The following is a 21,139-nucleotide window of genomic DNA, read 5'->3' as shown; positions in this document are numbered from 1 at the left end:
TACTTGTTTAATGCACTGCGGTTGCAACCACTGGTGGGGATATTTGTTGTGTTGAGTATATATTTGAAGTGTGTAAGTCATCCCAGGCAGCTGGATGGCAGCCATGTTCTCGTGACCCACAAAAGGCTGCGGGCCATGAGCAGGTGCACGCCAAGCCTTCCTGCTTACTGCAAAGGAGCTGCTCAAAGCGCTGCCAGCGCATCAACCCCTGTCTACCCCCCTATAACACACAACAGCCCACCTCCTTCTGGTCCTGGAGGGGCTCATGCATCTGGAATGAACAGCCCCCCTCTCCCCCGTCGTGTGTGTCAGCCCGGCGGAGTCAGCTTCACGGGCTGGCGACTGTCTAATTGCAGCCGCACCGAGTACTTAACAGGTCTTTAAAAGACCATTTACTTGTAAATTAGGGTTTTGTTGTGTGTTCACCCCTTCTTACAGCCACGCAGTCCGTGGTTGGAAGATTTAGCCCCCCCCCCAAATATTTTCCAGCCCCCCCGAAATTTGGCTCTAGTTGCCTGCCTGGGAATGAGCCCCCCCCCTCCCCACGCTCACGGTGCGCCGGCGAGGCTTGCTGCTGTGTTTTTCCACAAGGGCCTCCAGGCCGAGCTGTCCCAGCAGCAGCGACCCCGGCTGGAGTCAGCTGGTGACGCCGCCTGCAGCCATGTCCAGATGGTGCCAGGGGGTGGCAGGGGGAGAGTTGGCAGCTATCCCGCATGTGTCAGGAACGACTTATCCATGTGACCCGGGTTACAGGAAGCTATGAGTGAAATATTTTCAATAGAGTCTGGGCTGGAGGCAGAGGCCAAAGTTACCCATACACACATACTCCACTTATCCTTACACGTGCCTGATAACAATAAGTGTTCATGTGACTGTTGACAGGTTCCAGCCGTGATGAGCCACAATGGAGGACTATTAGCACAAAGATGCATCGGTCCGAGCTGCCTCTTCCGCCCAACTAAGTTTACCTTGGTACACGAGAACTCACAACCGACGCCATTCACTTTCGCGCAATAACCAATCCACGCATCAGTTAGCGTAAAAGGCCATTTATTAGGACAGGCATGACATTCAGCAATAAACATAACATCATTAACTTGAACAATCCCCCCAACATCCTGCCATTCACCCCATTATCCACTCACGTGTTCCACCAGCCACTCCCAATTCACACCATGACCTCTTTGCATCTCATTCACTTTCCCCTTTCACTTTCCAACTCCGCCGTCATCTCCATCCATCACACTCCCGTCTACCACTACCACTCCCCCCATCCTGCACCTGTAACCCCCTCCTGAAAGGGTGATTCTGCCTGTCATGGACTCCCCACCCCTCCCAGTTCCCGTTAACACCCCTATCTTGCCATCCTGTCCTAAACTGGCACGTTTCCCAACATGGCAACTTCAACAAAAACGCCCACGTCACCCTTTTCCAGCTGTAGGGTGGGTGGGTGGTAAAACTAACTTCTTTCCCTGAGGCACCGGGGACAGGAAGAGGAAGTCCTTCCCCCTCCTGTCCCCTTAAATAACCTCCTAACCCTTCCCACCCCTGACCTAACCCCCTAACTACTTCCTGCCTGTCAAGCCTCGCGCAAACACCCCGGGGAAAAGACTGGTCTGCCGACCTGCTTTCCCCCGGGGGCCGCATCGCGCAATAACCACTCCACGCATCAGTTAGCGTAAAAGGCCATTTATTAGGACAGGCATGACATTCAGCAATAAACATAACATCATTACCTTGAACAATCCCCCCAACATCCTGCCATTCACCCCATCATCCACTCACGTGTTCCACCAGCCACTCCCAATTCACACCATGACCTCTTTGCATCTCATTCACTTTCCCCTTTCACTTTCCAACTCCTCCGTCATCTCCATCCATCACACTCCCGTCTACCACTCCCCCCATCCTGCACCTGTAACCCCCTCCCTGAAAGTGTGATTCTGCCCGTCATGGACTCCCCACCCCTCCCAGTTCCCGCAACACCCAGGGAACCCCCGGAGGGCGGTTACCTGCCCCACCAAGCGTGCACCTTTCGAACTCAGTCTCTCTTACACCAGATCGATTCATTCCACATATGGCTAATCAGGTCCCGCAACTCCATCAGGTAAAATGCATTCCCCATGTGAGAAAGGTGCACGCCGTTATCTCGGAAAAGAAGTGGCTGCTCCAGCTGAAGCCCGACATGAGCCAGCACGTTGATACCCTTATCAGCACAAAAGAGTCTCATTGCCCTGTTCAGTTTCCTGCGGGCCCGTTTCACGGCCGCAGGCTTGAGCGCACCCCTCCAAATCCTTCGTGGAACAAACTCAGTCCACACAATACAGGCGCCAGCCAGATTGCGTTTCATCGCTTCCAAATCCCTCTGCATCAAATGCAAAAGTGACACCCCGATTGCCTCACCAAGTCATTCTCTCCCAAGTGGATGATAAGCATGTCCGGGCAGCCCAGCTGCGACACTTTCCTTGTGAGCCATGGTAGCAGTTCTCCCCAACGCATTCCGCTCTTACCCCACCATTGCACTTCGTGATGGCTGCTCCTCAGGCCCAGGTTACGGCCGTACACCCGCCTGGCAGCGTATTTCTCCCCCCAGTGCACAAAAGAGTGCCCAACGACCCTGGTGACCGTCTTGGCCCCAGGCCCACGAACACAACCTACGAAGAGAAAGAGATTAGTACCCCAGCAGAACAAGAAAAACAACAACAAACAGTGCAGCCGGCCAAGCAGCACGCCCCACCCCTTCATTTACGCACATAACGCTCACAGCACCGCGACCGCCATCGACCAATCCTCCGGATCTCCTCCCACGACCAACCCAAACCCGCCGCTGCAGTGGCTGCCCCAATCCGAAACGAGTGCATGCCAAAACGCGCCGGGTCCCTGCCCAGCCTCCGCAAAGATATCCGCAGAACCGCCAGCAACTGAGAAGACGTCAAGCGCTTCCGTGATGCATGCACAAAAATCTCCCCTTCCAACCTCTGCTCTCGACCACAAAACCCCAGCCACTCTCGCACCGGGCACACACCCTCGCACCCACTCTCCGACAGCCACACCCATTTGCCCCGACCCAACTGGTCTGTCTTGGAACGCCCCAACCATATGCCCAACCGAACCCCATCCACACGCACATCCGCAAACATCCGACCCGGCACCCTACTTGTCCCAAGCAACTCCGACACCCGAAAGGCACCAAAAAAATCCAAATCTTGCATAGGCGAAACAGCGCCACCTCTTCCCCATCATAACAACAGAGAAGCAACTCCCACAAAACCTGCTCCAACAAATCAAACGTAACCGCTGCACGCGGCAGTTCCCCCCCACCCATTTCTGCCCTCACCCGACCCCAAACCTTCAACATTCGACTCAGCAGACCCGCTCTAGCCGGATCAAAACCCAAATACACCATGCTGTAGAAAGAAACTCCCGCCAACTTGCCAGCAATTGTCGTTTGCGACAGCCCTTTATCCATGCAATCCAACACAAATTGCACCACCCCCCGCTCACACTCCTCCCTGGACAACCTTCCCACTCCCATCTCTCCCCCCACCAAGGACCCAAACTCAGCCCACGCCAACCTGTACGCCCGCATAGTGGACTCCGCTATCGACCTCTCAACCAGCCCAACCACTCTCACTCCCCCCAGGCCTAAATACCCTCCGGCACCTTGGTCTTGCAAACTTCAGCTCCCCGCGCCAGCTCCCTGAAGCGCTGCCACTGCGAACGAGATAACGCTTTCGTTACTCACGCCAGGCAGATTGAAACGCAGACACAGCAGCATGAAACTTCGCAGCAAGCGCAGCACTCGCAGGTCCCTCGCCTTCTGGTTGTTCACCAAGTCCACTACAGTCATATTGTCCACATGAAACAACACAGACCTGTTCCTGAACTCCGGGCCCCACACCAACAATGCCACCAACAAGGGGAAAAACTCCAAAAACGCAATGCTGCTGCCCTGGCGCAGCCAATGAGCTGGCCACTGCTCCGCACACCAGCGGCCGTCCCAGAAAATCCCGAAGTCAGCCGCACCCGCCGCGTCCGAGTAAAGTTAAACCTGCCACACCATCCTGTCGCGCGCAAAATCCAAGGACACACCATTGAAATCTTCCAGGAAAACCAGCCACACTCGCAAGTCCGACCGGACCCCAGCGTGATCCTGATCCTGTGGTGTGGGAAGGCCGCCCCCGACATGGCCATGCCGAGCCGCCTACAAAACGTCCTCCCGGCCCTCACAACCCTGCAAGCAAAGGTCAACAACCCCAACAAGCGCTGCACAGACCTCAGCTCCAGCTTCCGGACCTCGATCTCACTTTTCAAAGCTTCCTGCATCTCCGCAACCTTCCGTACCGGTAGACGCGCCTGCCAAGCCACCGAATCCAACTCAATCCCAAGAAAAGTCAGGCAACAACTAGGCCCTTCCGTCTTCTCCGGCGCCAACGGCACCCCAAACTCCTGCGCCAACAACTGAAACTGCTGCAAAGCCTCTCCACAGGTACCAGAGCGACCCGCGCCCACAAACAGAAAGTCATCCAAATAGTGGGACACCAGCTGGTGTCCACTGCGGTCCACAAAGGCCCACTGCAAAAAGGAGCTGGAAGTCTCGAAAAGCGCGCAGGAAATCGCACAACCCATCGGCAGAACCATGTCCACGAAGATAGACCCGTCAAACTGCATGCCCAACAGGGGAAAATCCACAGGATGAATGGGGAGGAGGCGAAAGGCCGACTTGACGTCACATTTGGCCAACTCCGCCCCCATCCCACAGGACCTCACCAAGCCTATGGCATCATCGACCGACGCATACAGCACTTTAGAGTCCTCCTCAGCTATGAAATCATTCACCGACCCTCCTTCCGGCCAGGACAAGTGATGAATCAATCGAAACTCTCCAGGTTCTTTTTTGGGCACCACCCCAAGAGGTGAAACAATGAGATCTGACATTGGCCAGTCTGCAAAGGGACCCGCAATCCTGCCCTCCAAAACCTCCTTCTCCAATTTACGTGCCACCATCTCCGGCAACTCCTTAGCGGACCGCAAGTTCTCAGCCCAACGTCTCTCCCTCGGCCCTGATAACCAATCCGGAAACCTTCCTTGAAACCCCAATATAAACGCAACGCCGCTTCCTTATCAGGGTACCGGGAGAGCCATGGACACATGGCCTCCACCCTAACCGGAGTATGGGCCCTTCGGCCCAGGCTGCCCCCAACCCTTGGCAAGTTTCCTCTGCTCTGACGGCGAAGCCAACGTGAGGCACTGTGTGACTGCGTGCCGCCCCCCCGCACTTCGAACACTCATGCTTGAACTTACAAGAGGGGCGGTTGCAGAAACCTTTATTGAAACCCCAACAGGCTCCTGAAGACACTGGCTTGTACTGTTGTCCCACAGCCCCTGACCACACCGCCTGGTTTCCCAAACTACCTACACCCCCTTGACTACCTGCCCCAGACTGGGCGGGGCGCGACTGAAAAGACCGATAAGTCACCGGAAGACCGCTAGCCGTATGAGTGGAAGCCGCCGCCTGCGTCGAAGACATCCATTGAATCCAGAGTTCCTGGTCCACCTCCCCCCACGGCTTGTCTGGATTGACGCTGACCCTGGCCCTAAACTCCTCGTCGTAGCTCAGCCAAGCAAAACCCCCGAAATGCAGCTGCGCCTTCCTGATCACGTCCATATACTTGAACAGAGCAATCGCCCGATCACCGTGCTTCTCACAATATATACTTGCGTAAATCAAGAAAGCCGACGTCCAATTCTCCATCGTTACCGGCACCCTCAGCCGCCTGGTCAACTCCCATTCCTCCTCTTTAGACCCTTCCTTCGCATGAATCTCTCTATGTAGCAGCTTAAACACATCCACATATTCATGCCTCCAAATCTTCCCTCTCGTTTTTTCAGACAAATGAGAACCCAGGGGCATCGCCAACCCCATGTATGGCAATTTCTTTCGGAGCTTCTCAACTCCATCTTCCTTACCCCCCAAATCCTCCACCTTGTCTGTTTGCGCACTGGCCGTCGTGACCTGCTTCCCCCCAGCAGCCGCCACCGGCTCCGCCCCAACATGGGACCCCGTCCGCACAGACCCATCCCCCACCCCCACCGACCGGCAGGGCTTCTTCCTCCCTCCTTTCCCCCCTTCAGTCCATGCGTCCCACAAAGCGCCCTCACCTGACAAGGTTGCAGGAGCGTCCATCTCCCGTCGCCGTGCGTCCGCTGGCTTCATGGTCCCCTTGTTGGCCCGACTGGTGCCATCTCGTGCCTCATGGGAAACACCGACCGTGGCAGATGCCACCTTAGCCCTGTCCACACACTCAGACTCGCACAACTCCCCCTCTTCCAAATCATCCTCCTCATCCTCATAATCCAACCACTGATCCTGAACATCCAGCGGCACCACTTCCGTAACCACTCTCTTAGCACCCTTCCCTTTCACTCCAGGCATAAACTCGCATTCCAGCATCGTTGGTGCCCGCTCCCTCGATGGAGGGCAGGCTGCCGCGGACCCCCCTGCTTCTTCGTCCTGGCGTTTGGAGGACGTTTTGCGCCCTGCCGGCCCACCCCGGCCTCTGCCAGCTGACCCCGCTGGCTTGTTCCCACCCCCCGAGCCGTATGCGCTCGGGGAGGCCCCGGTGCCAACAGGTCTCTGATCCGTCAAGGCAGTCCCTGCACTATCCACCCAGACCCACTGCCCACGTGTCCCAGGAGCCCCCCTGCCTCTACCTCCAGTTGCCCCCCTGCCACGCGCAGGCGCTAGGGCCCCATCGCCCTTGAGCACCCCGCCCGCCTTCGCCTCCCTGGCCTCGCATAAGCGCTGCCACTCCCTCTCATATTCGGCAATGACACGACGCTGGTCGCGGGCCCTCTCCTCCTCGGTCATGCGCTCCCACCTGTCATACATGGACGACCGCCGAGACTCCCCCAGGCCTCCCCGACCGGGCACGGGTGCCGCAGCACCCCCCACCCCACTCTGTTGCTGCGCCTTCAGGGGGCCTTTGCCCTTGGAACCCTGCTGCTTGACAACCCCTTTCGGGCCCCCTGAAAGGTCGACCGGTTGCTCCAAGATGGTGAACTCCTCCTCCCCCCAGACTCCCCCCCAGACAGCATGAGCGCAAAATCCTCACCAGCCGCCACCTCCCACTCACCCAGGTCCTCCCGCCCACTGCCCTCACTGCTCTCGTCGTACCCCACCAGCTGGCCCACGCTTCCCGACCCCCGGCACGTAGCGCCAGCGGAATCTCGTCCACCCCACCATCCTCACCGGAAACCGCTTCCTTGGTCTCGATCTTGGCCGGGAGGCTCAGCCACCTCCCCCCTTTCTTGGGCGCCTCCTGCTGTTTTTTGCCACTAGCCCTCTTAGGCGTGCCTTCCCGAGCACCAGCGGGCTCCTCCATGCATGCTGCGACAACTGCAGCCACCCCCGCCGACGCCGACCGGGGCGTGCGGGTCATCCCAACCCATGCCTGGTCCAGGACACCTGGCTGTAGGAGGTCCGTCCTCCCCGCCCGGCCAAGCACAAGCAGTGCAGCCCTCACCGCCTCCGCATCAGGCGTTGCCATACCTCTAACAGTGTTTTCTGACTGTCCGCGAGATGCGTGAGGTTTGGCACCCTCAATTCCAGTCCGTCCGTGAGATGTGTAAGGTTTGGCAACCCCGACCCGTCCGCGAGATGCGTGGGATTCCGCACCGCCGCGCGCCACACCGGGACACCAGGGGCTACCCGCTGTAAAATTAGCCTAAATGACAGCCCACCTAACTACACACCAATAAACCTGCCTATTGAGTCGCACTGGGGCACCAGAAGCAACCAAAATCCCTGAATCAAACTAACTTCTTTCCCTGAGGCACCGGGGACTGGAAGAGGAAGTCCTTCCCCCTCCTGTCCCCTTAAACAACCTCCTAACCCCTCCCACCCCTGACCTAAGCCCCTAACTACTTCCTGCCTGTCAAGCCTCGCGCGAACACCCCGGGGAAAAGACTGGTCTGCCGACCTGCTTTCCCCCGGGAGCCGCATTGAGGTAAACAAATCAATGGCTATCATACGCAGTTCAATTTAAGCGCCCGGTTTCCCAACTTTTTTTACTTGAGTATATGCGTTTTATTCCTGGAATTCTGGAGTAGTTCGGAAGTCCGTAGTTTGTTCTATCAGTAAATATTTGTCAACACAGACATTAGTATTTCGGCTACTGACCAACGCTGCTCTATCCAGGGTGCTGCAATAAAACTATTGGCTGTCTGAAGTTCACCAACACCGTCCTTCGCTGTGAGGATCAAAACGAACCTCAGGACATCACTGAGCCCAAATGTGTCAGTGCTTGCAGCGCCTGTTACTCTACTGCGCCTCGTGGATCACACTCCTGATGGAGAACCCAGCAGGCGGAGGAGGGGTGGGTGGGAGTTTTAAAGGGGCGCAGTCCTATACTCCTCGTTGCGACGCTGCAGCCTTCGAAGCCTCCTGCTCCGAGGGTGACGTGCGGGTGGGTGAATGATACCAGGGCCCGGCGGGAGGCAGAGCACGAAAGCTCCAGGTAATTGAATGACACCACAAGGCATCTCAGTGGTACCCATGCGGCTAGATGCATGTGGGCAGGCCCGGTGGCTCGCCCGGCTGTCGGTCGAGAAAGGGTGGCGTATTCTTAAAGGGCTCAGAAATCGTCTCGCGCCATCTCTCAGCAGCCCTTTATGGCTGCAACAACAGAAGCGCGGATATAGGAGAAGAGAAGACAGACGTGCGGACAGGAGGCCGCACCATGATCCCCAAGGCCTTTCTTGAGGTCGGAGGTGTTTGCTAAAAGTGCTTTGAAATGTCTGCCTCCTAACAACGCGATTTATAATTATAGCAAACAGGGGGAGGTCAGGTGTCATACATCGACAGTAAGCATTCGCACAGATATACAACTGTGTGGAACAATTGCGCGACAGAAAAAGGGGGCTTAGGATGCCCCCTTACGCACACACACTTGCGCACACCCATGGGCTTCCTCCTGGTATCGAAGTATGCAGCTCTGAGATGGAAATCTGCCAAATGGTGCTGGTCAAATGCTGACGACGGCGACATAAGTACGCTCTGCTGGGCACTGCGGAGAGATACACTGCGTGGAAAGGGTTTATTCATAGCCTCGCCCATAACACACGAAGATTTTGATGTTTATAGTTCGCACAACAGTGCATTTCACAGTTTACTCGTTTGCTGCAGGGAGTTCAGTGATTTTAATAGCGAAGGCTTAGTTTCATGCAGCAGAGCCGGCCGTGAGGGGCACACCGCATATCTACATGTACTATGACACCCACAAAATGATACTTAAATACAAATAGGTTCTCGCCAATAAAACATGCAATTAAGTCATCTAAAGTAAAAAAACAAGCGCGCGCGCCTCGAGCTGACGAGGAGAGGAGTAGGCAGCAGGGGGAGAGGAGGGAATGGGGGCTGTGCCTGTTTCCCTTGCGGGAGCGAGCTTTGAAACCATCTGTTAATGACAAACAGATGGTTTCAACGCTCGCTTCCGCAAGGGAATCACCAAACATGCACACGTTGCTATTGAAATCAATGCAAAGCGTGCACGTTTTTGGGGCCAAAACTGAATCCATTACTAAAGGTCTTTTTGCTCTGAAGCGCATGCGCGCTGCGTAGGCAAGACCTAAGCAAGTCGTGGCGAAAGTATGGTCTGCGTTTGGGTCTAATCCGAATCTTATCCACTTTTCACGTCTCTGTGGTATGTCTTCACTGGAGCCAACACCCCACTGCTGCTGCCCTTGTGGGAGCCAACGCAGAGCTCCCCTGGGCCGCCCAATACACTGTCACGTTAAGTGCGCTTCTTTTATGCACAGACTAATCAATCTCACGAGCGCACCTGCAGAAACGGTCACATGCGATTTATTTATCTAGAGTAAACCTAGCGTGCAACTGCAACTGATGACACTGTGAAAGTACCTCACTGATATTTGGTAACCATTTCCCATCCTCTTTGGTGCCCCAGGAAGCGTAATGAATTTCTAATTACTACATAGCTTATACAACTCGGAAGAAACAGAACGCTCTACATTGTGGCGCACGAGGCGGCCGCCCTAAAAGAATTCCAGATCGTTTATATCATATGGGGATTTAAACAGTGACGCTAAGGCCCAAATTCACAAAGGGTTAGTGTTACTTCAGTAACACTTACCCAACGCTAAACCTATTTGGGGATTAACAAACCAAAACTAAATGGTATTAGTCTTGGTCTGTATGGAATAATAATGGAGAGCAGCACGAAATGCTGTTTTGCATTCCTTTGCGTCATGGGGGCTTTACATGGGTGGTACATGGGCATTCCCATGCAATCACCCATGCTTTTTGACTCAAAACCCCATCTACTAAAATCAGTAGACAGGGTTTAGCGCAAAAAGTTAACACCACTGAAAAGCAGGCGTTAAAAGGAGACATTTTTTCAGTTTTTCCTTTCTTTTCAGACTTTGCATGTGTGCTGTGCAGCACACCTACAAAGTAAGACAATATTATTCACTTATCTAGCCAAGTATTTTGTACAGGAAGGTTACACTTCCTGTACAAATCCTAGACTCAGGCATGCACCCTAGCACTATGACACTAAGGTGTGAGCCTGGCGCAATGCAGCAGGAAATCAGCGCTAGAGAGAGGGCAGGAGAGAGCCATATATGAATGTGGCGCTCGCCTGCTATCCCCCTGTCACGGAAAGCAGGGCAGCATTTTTGGCTGTTGCACTGCGTTCCTCCACACCTGTGAGAATCTGGGCACACGTTTTTTATGTTTTTACTTTTTAGCACATTGAGATTAAGTGATGTGGCCACAATCAAAAGATTTGTTGCTCAATTGTTAATGCCAAAATTTGAACCAAGGACTGAGTAATGAATGGTGGCGTTGAGCAGCTGTGCGCCTCTTTGTAAGCAATTGCTCCTTTAAAGCTCATCCATATATCTTGGAATATCCCCTAGTTAGTGCGTACTTCCCAAACGACCACCCTTGAAAGCGGCGAGCAGTGGTTGCCCCTCTCTGATTCCGAGACCTGCTGTTTGCAGCGCAAACATTAGCTTGCAGAACTTTCGAGTTATACGTAAGTGGTTTAGAAAGTGCAAGCACACAGCTCTGCCCTGCGTGGACACGCACCTTAAAGATACGACCCCAAGAGACTGGATTTCAAAATTAGCAACGTAACCTCTAAGGGATGTATTTAAACTTTGGTGCATGGTGTGATCCCCTCGCTGGGTTCCACAGGAGCCTGCCAAATGCCCACGAAGTTAGAATCGAATGGCAGAACTCGCAACCTATTTTAAAATCTATTCCCCACGTAACAAAAACACATTATGCCACAAAAAAACAATAGAAAGAAAGAAGAAACAAGAGCAATTTAAATTCATGCATGCGCTAGTAATACAAATCCTTATAATTTTCCATTTTTTTGCTAGTAATTAAATAGGTAAAAAATCACCAGGTACTTGAATACTCAGGGGCAGAGTTTCTAAAATAGAATGCAATGTAACTCAACAGGCACATTTTCTCCGTTGCGCACGGAGGAGAGAACATCTCAATCCAATATTCACTAAGTTTGGCCTCGTGCTGTTCTCTTCACCTGGTCTAGTGCACACGGTGCCCAGCAGCCCAAGTCCACACACAAACACATTTTTGCAACATGGTGCAAAAGTGAGTGGTGATTGATGTCCAGCATAAAGTTTGTACTCGAAGTATACCCATTCATAACAGCATTCTATGCCCACTCAATTTATTAAAAACATGTATTTATTAAAGTTGCCACATTGGATGTGTGCTGTACAGTGCAGTGCACATGCATTGTGTGAACTATTTTTTGATGCAAAGCTCTGGCTGACAATTCTAGACGGTAGCGCTTTGCATACACCAAATGTGATGCAGTGCACACAACGAAATACGTTTTATTTATTTAAATGTTTACTTACCTGTAAAACTCCGTAATCCATTCATTACTACCCCCACCCTGCCCCTCCCCCTGCCCACGTCACCGCCCTACAGAAACACCTACTGCAGACCTCTACTGCAAAGCACGCACCTGCTTCCCATCAAGCTTCCGTTCCTGCGAGATGGCCTCTTTTGGCACGCCTCCTGCTAGCATCGTCCTGCTGTTTCACTAAGATAAAGTCAGATCTATTCTAATCTTTGGGTTAAATTAGATGTGGCTGCTTGCTCCTTTTCGGCTGGATGATCATTCGGAATTACACACATCGGTTGTGCACAGCTAAGTGAACTTGTCAGTTTAGCCAGGCTGCAAAGTGGAAGTAATAAGGCAGCCACATGGAATCTGCTCCTCTTGCCACTTAAAATACTTATCTTTGTGTAAAACCCTTTAAGGTGCTTGGTGGTACGTTGACCCACATTTGTGTTTTCAAACCCCCCGCTGAGCACTTGCCTTAATGTGGGGTATTAGTGCAAATAATCCCAAACTGGTTTAGGGTGCAGTCGAACTAGCCTGGGTTTTATTTATAGAATCCGGTTATCATTTTATTAGATTATGGTCAAAATAATATAATTGCAATATATTGGGGGTAGACAATTTTCCTCGTCAAAGTGCAGGAAAATAGGGGAATCCCGTGGGACCCCGTTTCCAGCAGCTTTTTCTGAGCCAGGTCTGTCCGAACCAATGAAATGTGTTGTAATTTTCCAACACTGGGCCACAATTCACCAGAACCTGCACTTTATCTGCTTTCTGTTCAGAGCAGCAATCTGCACGCATTGAGGGGGCTTTCTTGTTTTCGTTTCCAGCTAGGTCTAAAACAAATGCCTGATTTAAAGTGCCATCAGACTCTTTTGTTCATGTATAAGCCTGCCAGGAAGCCATCTTGAGCCTAACACATAGACAAGAAAACAAAGTCACACAGCATTTCACTTCACAAGTACTTCAGAGAATGTTTGACTTAGAGGCAGGTTTTTGACTTTATGCAAACGTCCCCTCCTCCTCGTGTAAGAGATTTGCATGCAATGCAAGACTGTAAGATGTATCTGTGTATATAAGTAAATACATAAATAACGATTTTAAAGGCACTTCTAATTTAGTGTTTATTTTTTTTTTATATCATTACTCAGCCTAGTGTAGGGTGCCAAAGTGTGGGCGTCACACATAGTCACTAAATCATGCAAATGTGAAAATCAATGTACAGGAAATGTTACATAAGACAATGAGGGTTGCAATGTCTAGGAACACATATCATCCATACTTCTAGACATTATGTGCTAAGGCTTCATGGTCAGGAGACATGCATAGTCTGGATTTAACATCTTCGCTGCTAGGCCTTTTCCCCTCCTGTGCTAAGCCTTTTTTTGGCTATTTGGGGTAGTGCGCGCTTAGGCCCCTGTAACTTTTTGACCACATAAGTTATCTACGCCAATTTTGTGTCCTTTTCTTCCAACATCATGGGGATTGTAAAGGTACTCAAGGTTTGTGGATTCCCTTGGAGGGGGTCCCAGAAATTAAGCAAAATACAGTTACTTTTTTGTTTTTTTCAGAAAAATAGGAAAAACTGGCTGCAAATGAAAGCCTTTGGGTTTTCCCCTGCAAATGTTATCAAAAAAGAGTTCGTGGTGCTGAAATCACCATTTCCCCAGCTTTTAGGGAATGACAGTCTTTTGTCAGAGAACCAAAATTGTTCACACAGTTTTGGCATTTTTCTGGGACATAGCCTATTTTTGGTATTTTTAGTGCTTTTAACCTCTTTCCAGTTAATGGTAAAAATGATTATGAAAGCAATAACGGATCCTGGAAAGCTATACATTTAAAAAAAGTAGACAAAATTCTGAATTCAGAAAGGGGTCATTTGTCTAAATCAATGAAGGTTTCTTTATAGAAACTAACAGTAAAATATTGGAAAAATTGAAAATAAGTTGAAAAAACCAGCCTTTTGTGTCAACGTTTTCACCTGTAACTTCTTGTAATTATGACAGCTCTTTGAAAGCAATATACCGTTACATCTGATGAACCTTTCTGGTTGTGGGGATGTATAGGACTTGTAGGTTCACCAAGAACCTGACGAACCCAGAGCAGCAACTTGCAATGGTATTTTATTATGTACCGGGTATAGAGCAATTATTCTGGGAAAATGTATACATGAAAAAATCGGTATGAAAGACACCTATGTATTTCTGAAATGGGTACAAATTATAGAGTTTAGAAACAATACATATTTGCACATTTTCAAAATTGGGAATACTCATACTAGCATGAGAATTATTGGTCATTTTTCAAAATGATTTCTTTTTTACACAATGTCTTTCATTTGGAAGGGAGAAATGCATGAAAACTCAATAGGTAATAACAGTTGATTTACAAATCTGAATTACCCTAAGTCTCCTGATAAAAACGGTACCTCACTTGGTGTGGGTCGGCCTTGTGCCCGCGACAGGAAACGGCACCAAACGCAATGGTGTCACACCTCAATGTCGCAGTGAAAAATGACCCTTTTTTGCAGAGTGTCTAGCTGTAGTTTTTGTAACCTAGCTTTGGCGGCACCTAGGGAAACCTAGCAAACCTATACATTTTTGAAAGGTAGACACCGTGAGGAATCCAGGATGGGGTGACTTGACTGCCTCCCACCAGATTGTTACCCAGAATCCCTTGCAAACCTAAAAAATTGTCCCCCAAAAATTTTTTTGCCTACATTTCAGTGGTGGAAAGTTCTGGAATCTGTGTGGATCCACAAAGTTCTACCCACCCCACATTCCCCAAAGTCTTCTGAGAAAAATGGTACCTCACTTGTGTGGGTCGGCCTACTGCCTGCGACAGAAAACGGCATGAAACGCAACGTGGTCACCCCTCAATTTCGCAGTGAAAAATGACCCTTGTTTTGCAAAGTGCCTAGCTGTAGTTTGTGAACCTTAGCTCTGCCGGAACCTAGGGAAACCTAGCAAACGTATACATTTTTTAAAACTAGACACCCAGGGAAATCCAGGATGGGGTGACTTGACTGGCTCCCACCAGGTTCTGTTCCCCAAAAACCCTTGCAAACTTAAAAAATTGTCAAAAAAACACATTTTCTCCACATTTCTGTGGTGGAAAGTTCTGGAATCTGCGTGTATCCACAAATTTGCTTTCACCCCGCGTTCCCCAAAGCCTTCCAAGAAAAATGGTACCTCATTTTTGTGGGTCGGCCTAGTGCCTGCGACAGTATTTTGGCGCAAAACGCAACATGTTTGCACCTCAATTTCGCAGTAAAAACTGCCCTTTTTTTGCAAAGTGCCGAGCTGTAGTTTCTTAACCCTAGCTCAGCCGGCACCTAGGGAAACCTAGCAAACCTATACATTTTTAAAAACTAGACACCCGGGGAATCCAGGATGGGGTGACTTGACTGTCTTCCACCAGGTTCTGGTACCCAGAATCCCTTGCAAACTTAAATAATTGACAAAAAAACACATTTTCCCCACATTTCTGTGGTGCAAAGTTCTGGAATCTGCGTGGATCCACAAATTTCCACCCGCCCTGCATTCCACAAAGTCTTCTGAGAAAATGGTACCTCATTTGTGTGGGTCGGCCTAGTGCCTGCGACAAGAAACGGCGCAAAATACAACGTGTTTGCACCTCAATTATGCAGTGAAAAATGGCCCATTTTTGCAAAGTGACTAGCTGTAGTTTTTGAACCCTAGCTCTGCCGGCACCTTGGGAAACCTAGCAAACCTATACATTTTTTAAAACTAGACACCCAGGGGAAACCAGGATGAGGTGACTTGACTGCCTCCCACCAGATTCTGCTACCCAGAATCCCTTGCACACCTAACAAATTTACAAAAAAAAAACATTTTCCCCACATTTCTGTGGTGGAAAGTTCTGGAATCTGCGTGGATCCACACATTTCATTCCACCCCACATTTCCCCAGGTCTCCAGATAAAAATGGTGCCTCACTTGTGCGGGATACCCAAGTACCCGTGACAGGCAAGGGCCCAAAACGTAGGGAGGCGACTTCAAAATTGCCTATGTCAAAATCACCTGCTTTTGCAAGGGGGGTCACCTTGGTTTTTGGCCCCGTGCTCCACAGCCATCTAGGGAAACCTACCAAAGCACTACATTTCCAAAAAGTAGACACCCGGGGTCTTCCAAGGAGGTATGGCTTGCGTGGATCCCGTGGATTGCGTAGTGAGGCGACTTCAAAATTGCCCATGTCAATGTGTGGGTTTGGTAGGTTTCCCTAGATGGCCCCCGAGCACAGGACCAAAAACCCAGGTGACCTCCCTTGCAAAACAAAATTGTTTTGACTTAATTATGTGTTCAGTTCTACAGCGTGAGATTTTTGGGACAATATTGCATGGAAATTGTGACAGACAGTTTCAAGTTTGCAGGACATTGTAGATAAAAAAATAACTTGGAATTCACAAGAGAGACATCGCCATGTACTCCCATGGGTTCACAATAATATCTGCATTTAGTAGGCTATTCTTAGATGGAATGTACACCCTAACAGAGACACTCAAAAGACAAATATTCCAGCACAGCTATCTATACCTCAAACACACACACATACTGGTTGGATTTGGCACGAGGGCGAGTGATGGTTCAGTACATAAAATTTTATTAACAAGAGATTTCACACAAATGAAATGCTCTGTCAATATTTAAATGCATAAAAACCGAACCAGTGACTCGCAACTCATGAGCTGTAAAGCCACGACAAGGCACCAACGGTTTTACAGGCCATTCACGCACCTTTAATACCTGATACACACAAGACCATTCACACCAGCCGGGAGCAAAAGTAACACATTACAACATTCACAAAAAGGGACATGGTACACCCTGCTTCAGAAAGAGAAAAAAGACAAATATTACTGCACAGCCATCTAATCCTCAAGCACACACACATACTGGTTGAATTTGGCATGAGCCTGAGTGATGATTCAGTATATACAATTGTATTAGCAAGTCATTTCACAAAAATGAAATGCACTGTTAATAATTGAAAGGATGAGAAACTGAACCATTGACTCACAGCTTGTGAGCTGTAAAGCCACGTCAAAGCACCTACCTCTTTACAGGCCATTCATACACCTTTCATACATGTGACACATACAAAACAATCACACCAGCAGCCACGGGCCCATCACATTACAACACTCAAACCAGCAGACAGCGCCATTCAAGGGCCCATCACTTTCACACACCCAAATTCCTGACACAGCAACTACACAAAGTGATGGACTGCGTGGAGTGGCGCTCAGCTAGCAGTGTGTGTAGTTACCAACAGAAAGTAACTACTCATACACCGTCAGCCGAGCGCCAGTCCACCCACACCACCATCCAAGCACCAGGCCATGCATATCGTCAGCCTAGCGCCAATCCACGCACTCCGCCAGCCAAGCGCCACTCCACGCACACCGCCTGCCAAGCGCCACTCCACACACACCGCCAGCCAAGCGCCAGTCCATGCACACCGCCAGCCAAGCACCAATCCATGCACACCACCAGCCAAGCACCACTCCACGCACACCGCCAGCCAAGCGCCACTCCACACACCGCCAGCCAAGCACCGCTCCACGCACACCTCCAGCCAAGCGCCACTCCACGCACACCGCCAGCCAAGCACCACTCCACGCACACCGCCAGCCAAGCACCAATCCACGCACACCACCAGCCAAGCTCCAATCCACGCACACTGCCAGCCAAGCGCCAATCTAAGCACACCGCCAGCCAAGCGACAGTCCACGCACACCGCCAGCCAGGCGCCAGCCTACACACACCGCCATCACATTTTGAATTTTTTTACAAAACAAACACAAACAAATTGCATATAGATACAAATCTACTTACACAAAATCTGAACCTAAATACATTGCACTAATGCCAACCTTAAAAAAGAATACACATTTTAAACAATACAGATCAGGCAGTTCATTTTACCACTCATGGATACTCCCAAAAATTCTTTTGTGTGTGGTAAGCTCTATAACAAGCAGGCACACACAGCCCAGGCTTAGGACACCCAGGGCAGAAAAGACGAGTCTCCTTCCGCAAACCTCTTCGCCAACAGACTCTACATCTCCAGTTGGGAAAGTCTTTTATAGATGTGGGAGGAATGTAATCAGGAAAGTGGCACTTTCAATTGAGCCACATCCTCCGCCACTCCAAATCTAGGAACACTTACCTGTTCCACAACAACAAGGCTAGCTATCACAGAGTGCTGAAACTGAAGAAATGTCAACTTTGACGCAGGAGAACACTCCTTGAACACAATAAAAGCATTGAAAGTTGCTAAGTTGAAAAAATGGATGGCCAACTTCTTATACCAAACATAAGCCTTCCGAATAACAGTGGTGTAAGGTTCCAACCTCTGAATTACTCTGTCAACACCACCCATGTGCTTATTGTAGTCCTGAATGCACACAGGTTTGTGCACTTCAGCAACCTGACCCCAAACAGGCACAGGTGAAGTACTCTCATCATGGATGGTAGTCAGCATGTACACATCCCTCCTGTCCACAAATTTCACAGCTAGTAGTTCTTCACTATGCAAGGAACTGCACGGACCCTTCTGAAGTTTTTTGCAAACAATCTCTTTCGGATAACCTTTGCGGTTAGAGCGGATCGTACCACATGCAAAAGTGTCCACTTTTACATGTGGTTAAACAATTGCACAGCAGTGTAGAAGTTATCAAGGTACAAATGGTGGCCTCCGTTGAACAGTCTTCTAGCAAAATCCCACACAATTTTCTCTGAAACTTCAAAAGTGGACGGACAACCAGGGGGGTCAATGATGGAATCTCTACCAGTGTACACACGAAAATTAAAAACATATCCTGTCTTACTCTCAGACAACATATACAGTTTAATTACCTCAATTCTCATGGTGGGGTCCCAGTAACTCCTACATGCCATGTGGCAACCAATAAGTCAGCACCAAGCATTGCAATGATGTCTGTTCTGCTAAAATGAGCAGTTTTTGCCCTGTAGGTGAGGGGTAAGCTTTTGTTGACACATGTTCTTCAACAGGCATTATACATCACATAGGAGGGAAAAGGTAGGTCAATATATGCAAGAGCAGACAAAACACCCAACTCCTTCTCAATGTGTGTGGGAATGTAGTGTGCTTGTGCCATTTAAGCAGGATGAGAGTGAATGAGTGAGCCAGTGCATAAGTGAATATGGGTTGTCTTATGTACCACAACATTTAGACCAGTTCATGCTCTTGTTATTTTTTTTAAAAGTCAATGTGAGCAAGAGAATACTACTTGTAATTGTAAATTGCATTTATAGAGTGCTTACTAACACTGATGAGGTATTGAAGTGCTTTGGGGATGGGCACACTACTCCGGAACCCAAGAGTAGAGTTAAATGGTTAGTAGATTAGTGATATGTGCTTTCTTTTTTCCTTGTGGATTAGTTATGGCAAGTTTGTGCTCTTGAGTTCTTGTGTGGTTAGTAGTGTTTTTAGTAGAAATAGAACGATGAGAATGAATTATAAAAGGAGAAGTTGAAAGTTACTGTTTGGAATAGTGGAATTGTGCCCTCTTAGTCAGGTGAATTGGTTAAAAAAGGAGGATGCTTGAGAAGACATAGTAGTCAGAAAGGTTTGGAATGAGTCTTAGAGAGGATTTTGCTCGCATTTCGGAAGCAAGATGGCGGACTGAAGCCGCCACAGTGAGGACGCTTCTGCAGGATCTCCCGACCTCCGTGGAGTGATGTACTGAATCGGGCCGTTTCGGGCTGAACTGGTTTGAGCGCATGAAGCAGAGATATGCTATGTGAAGCGTTCGGTCACAAAAGCCCCTTTTCTGCGGAGACCCGGGAAAAAACAAGCACTTGTGTGATTACAAGACTACAAGACTCGCACTGAGCGTGGGTACTATCACGCGGAACCTCAACGGGGGACTCACAGCGAGCACGGCAGTCATTGACTTGACTGTAACGAGCAACTGAAACGAGTAAACGGATGCTTTAAGGCATTACTCACATGTGTCCTCTGTTTTTCATCATTGGAGTGGGCAAGTAAAGCAGGCTCCACGGAACTGGCAGCGTTGTACTGTGATCCTCTGAGGCAGCGGCGGTGGTGGTGGCGGCAGCAACAGGCGGTTGCTGAGGCGGAGTAAGACAGTGCAAGGGGTGTAGGCAGCCAACCGGCAACAGCAGCCACGCGAAGCGGGACCTCTAGGGAGCAGAGTGGAGCAGTGTTCTGCTTGCCGGCAACTGAGTGATCCCATGCTCTGCTAGGTGAGAGACGAAAGTAGACGAAGCAGACGGAATAGCGGCAGCAAAGGGTCAGACGAAAGCCCCGCTGTGGCGAGGACCAGGAGCAAGAAGAGGCTGGAAACCAGCGCAATAATGGCCCCCAAGAACGCTTCCAAAAACCCCCCTCGGCAGAATAAATCCCGGAAGGAGACCACCGAAGGAAAAGAGACTTTGGAGCCAGCAGCAGCTAAAGAGGCAACAACACTACCAGCAACAGCAGCAGCAGTAGTAGCAGCGACTGCTAAATCTGGTACTGCACTCTCTCTCGCCACACCGTGCAAACAAGGCGGTAAGCAAATGATAATATGACCACCAGTATTATTGATTCCTGGGGGGAATGAAATAGCAACAAGTGCTTCTAAAAATGCATTAGGAAAGAACGCTACTGTGAATAACAAGGGGCCAGCTAGCCCTCAGGTCTCTCGTAATACTATGGGCCACTCCAGCGGTGGGGGTCATATCTTATGTGATAATTCACTTGCGCCGATGGTTAATAATCACACAGACGCTGGCGCCCCTACTACTAAGGGAGTCACTATTGCTGCTCCCGCAGCTGCTACTACTAAGACAGGTCAGTCTGAGGAAAACTCTGGAGATACTACACTAAACGACGCAGAGACTTACCAACTTTCTGAGGGGGGCGGGTAAGGCAGCACAGACCCTAGTCTTGGATATGGATATAGATATGGAGAACGCTAAGCTGATCACTGAGGATGATGTTTCTAATCAACCAGGTTCGCCAGCTGTGCTAAGTCAATGCTTCACTAACACTGATATAGATATGGAGACGGAGAACCAGACAAATGTAAATGCAATAAGTGCATCGGATGAGACTTTAATTGGGAAAGGAGAGGACTCAGCTAAAAATTACCTCTCACCGGTGGATTTTAATGAGGATGACTATGAGGACCTGGTTATCGAGGATGGCCTCGAGGGTGACGAGACTGAAGACGACTCT

The sequence above is a fragment of the Lissotriton helveticus genome, chromosome 2_1 (genome assembly GCF_964261635.1).
Source record: "Lissotriton helveticus chromosome 2_1, aLisHel1.1, whole genome shotgun sequence".
Taxonomy (NCBI): domain Eukaryota; kingdom Metazoa; phylum Chordata; class Amphibia; order Caudata; family Salamandridae; genus Lissotriton; species Lissotriton helveticus.
Note: the sequence above shows the minus strand (reverse complement) of the source record.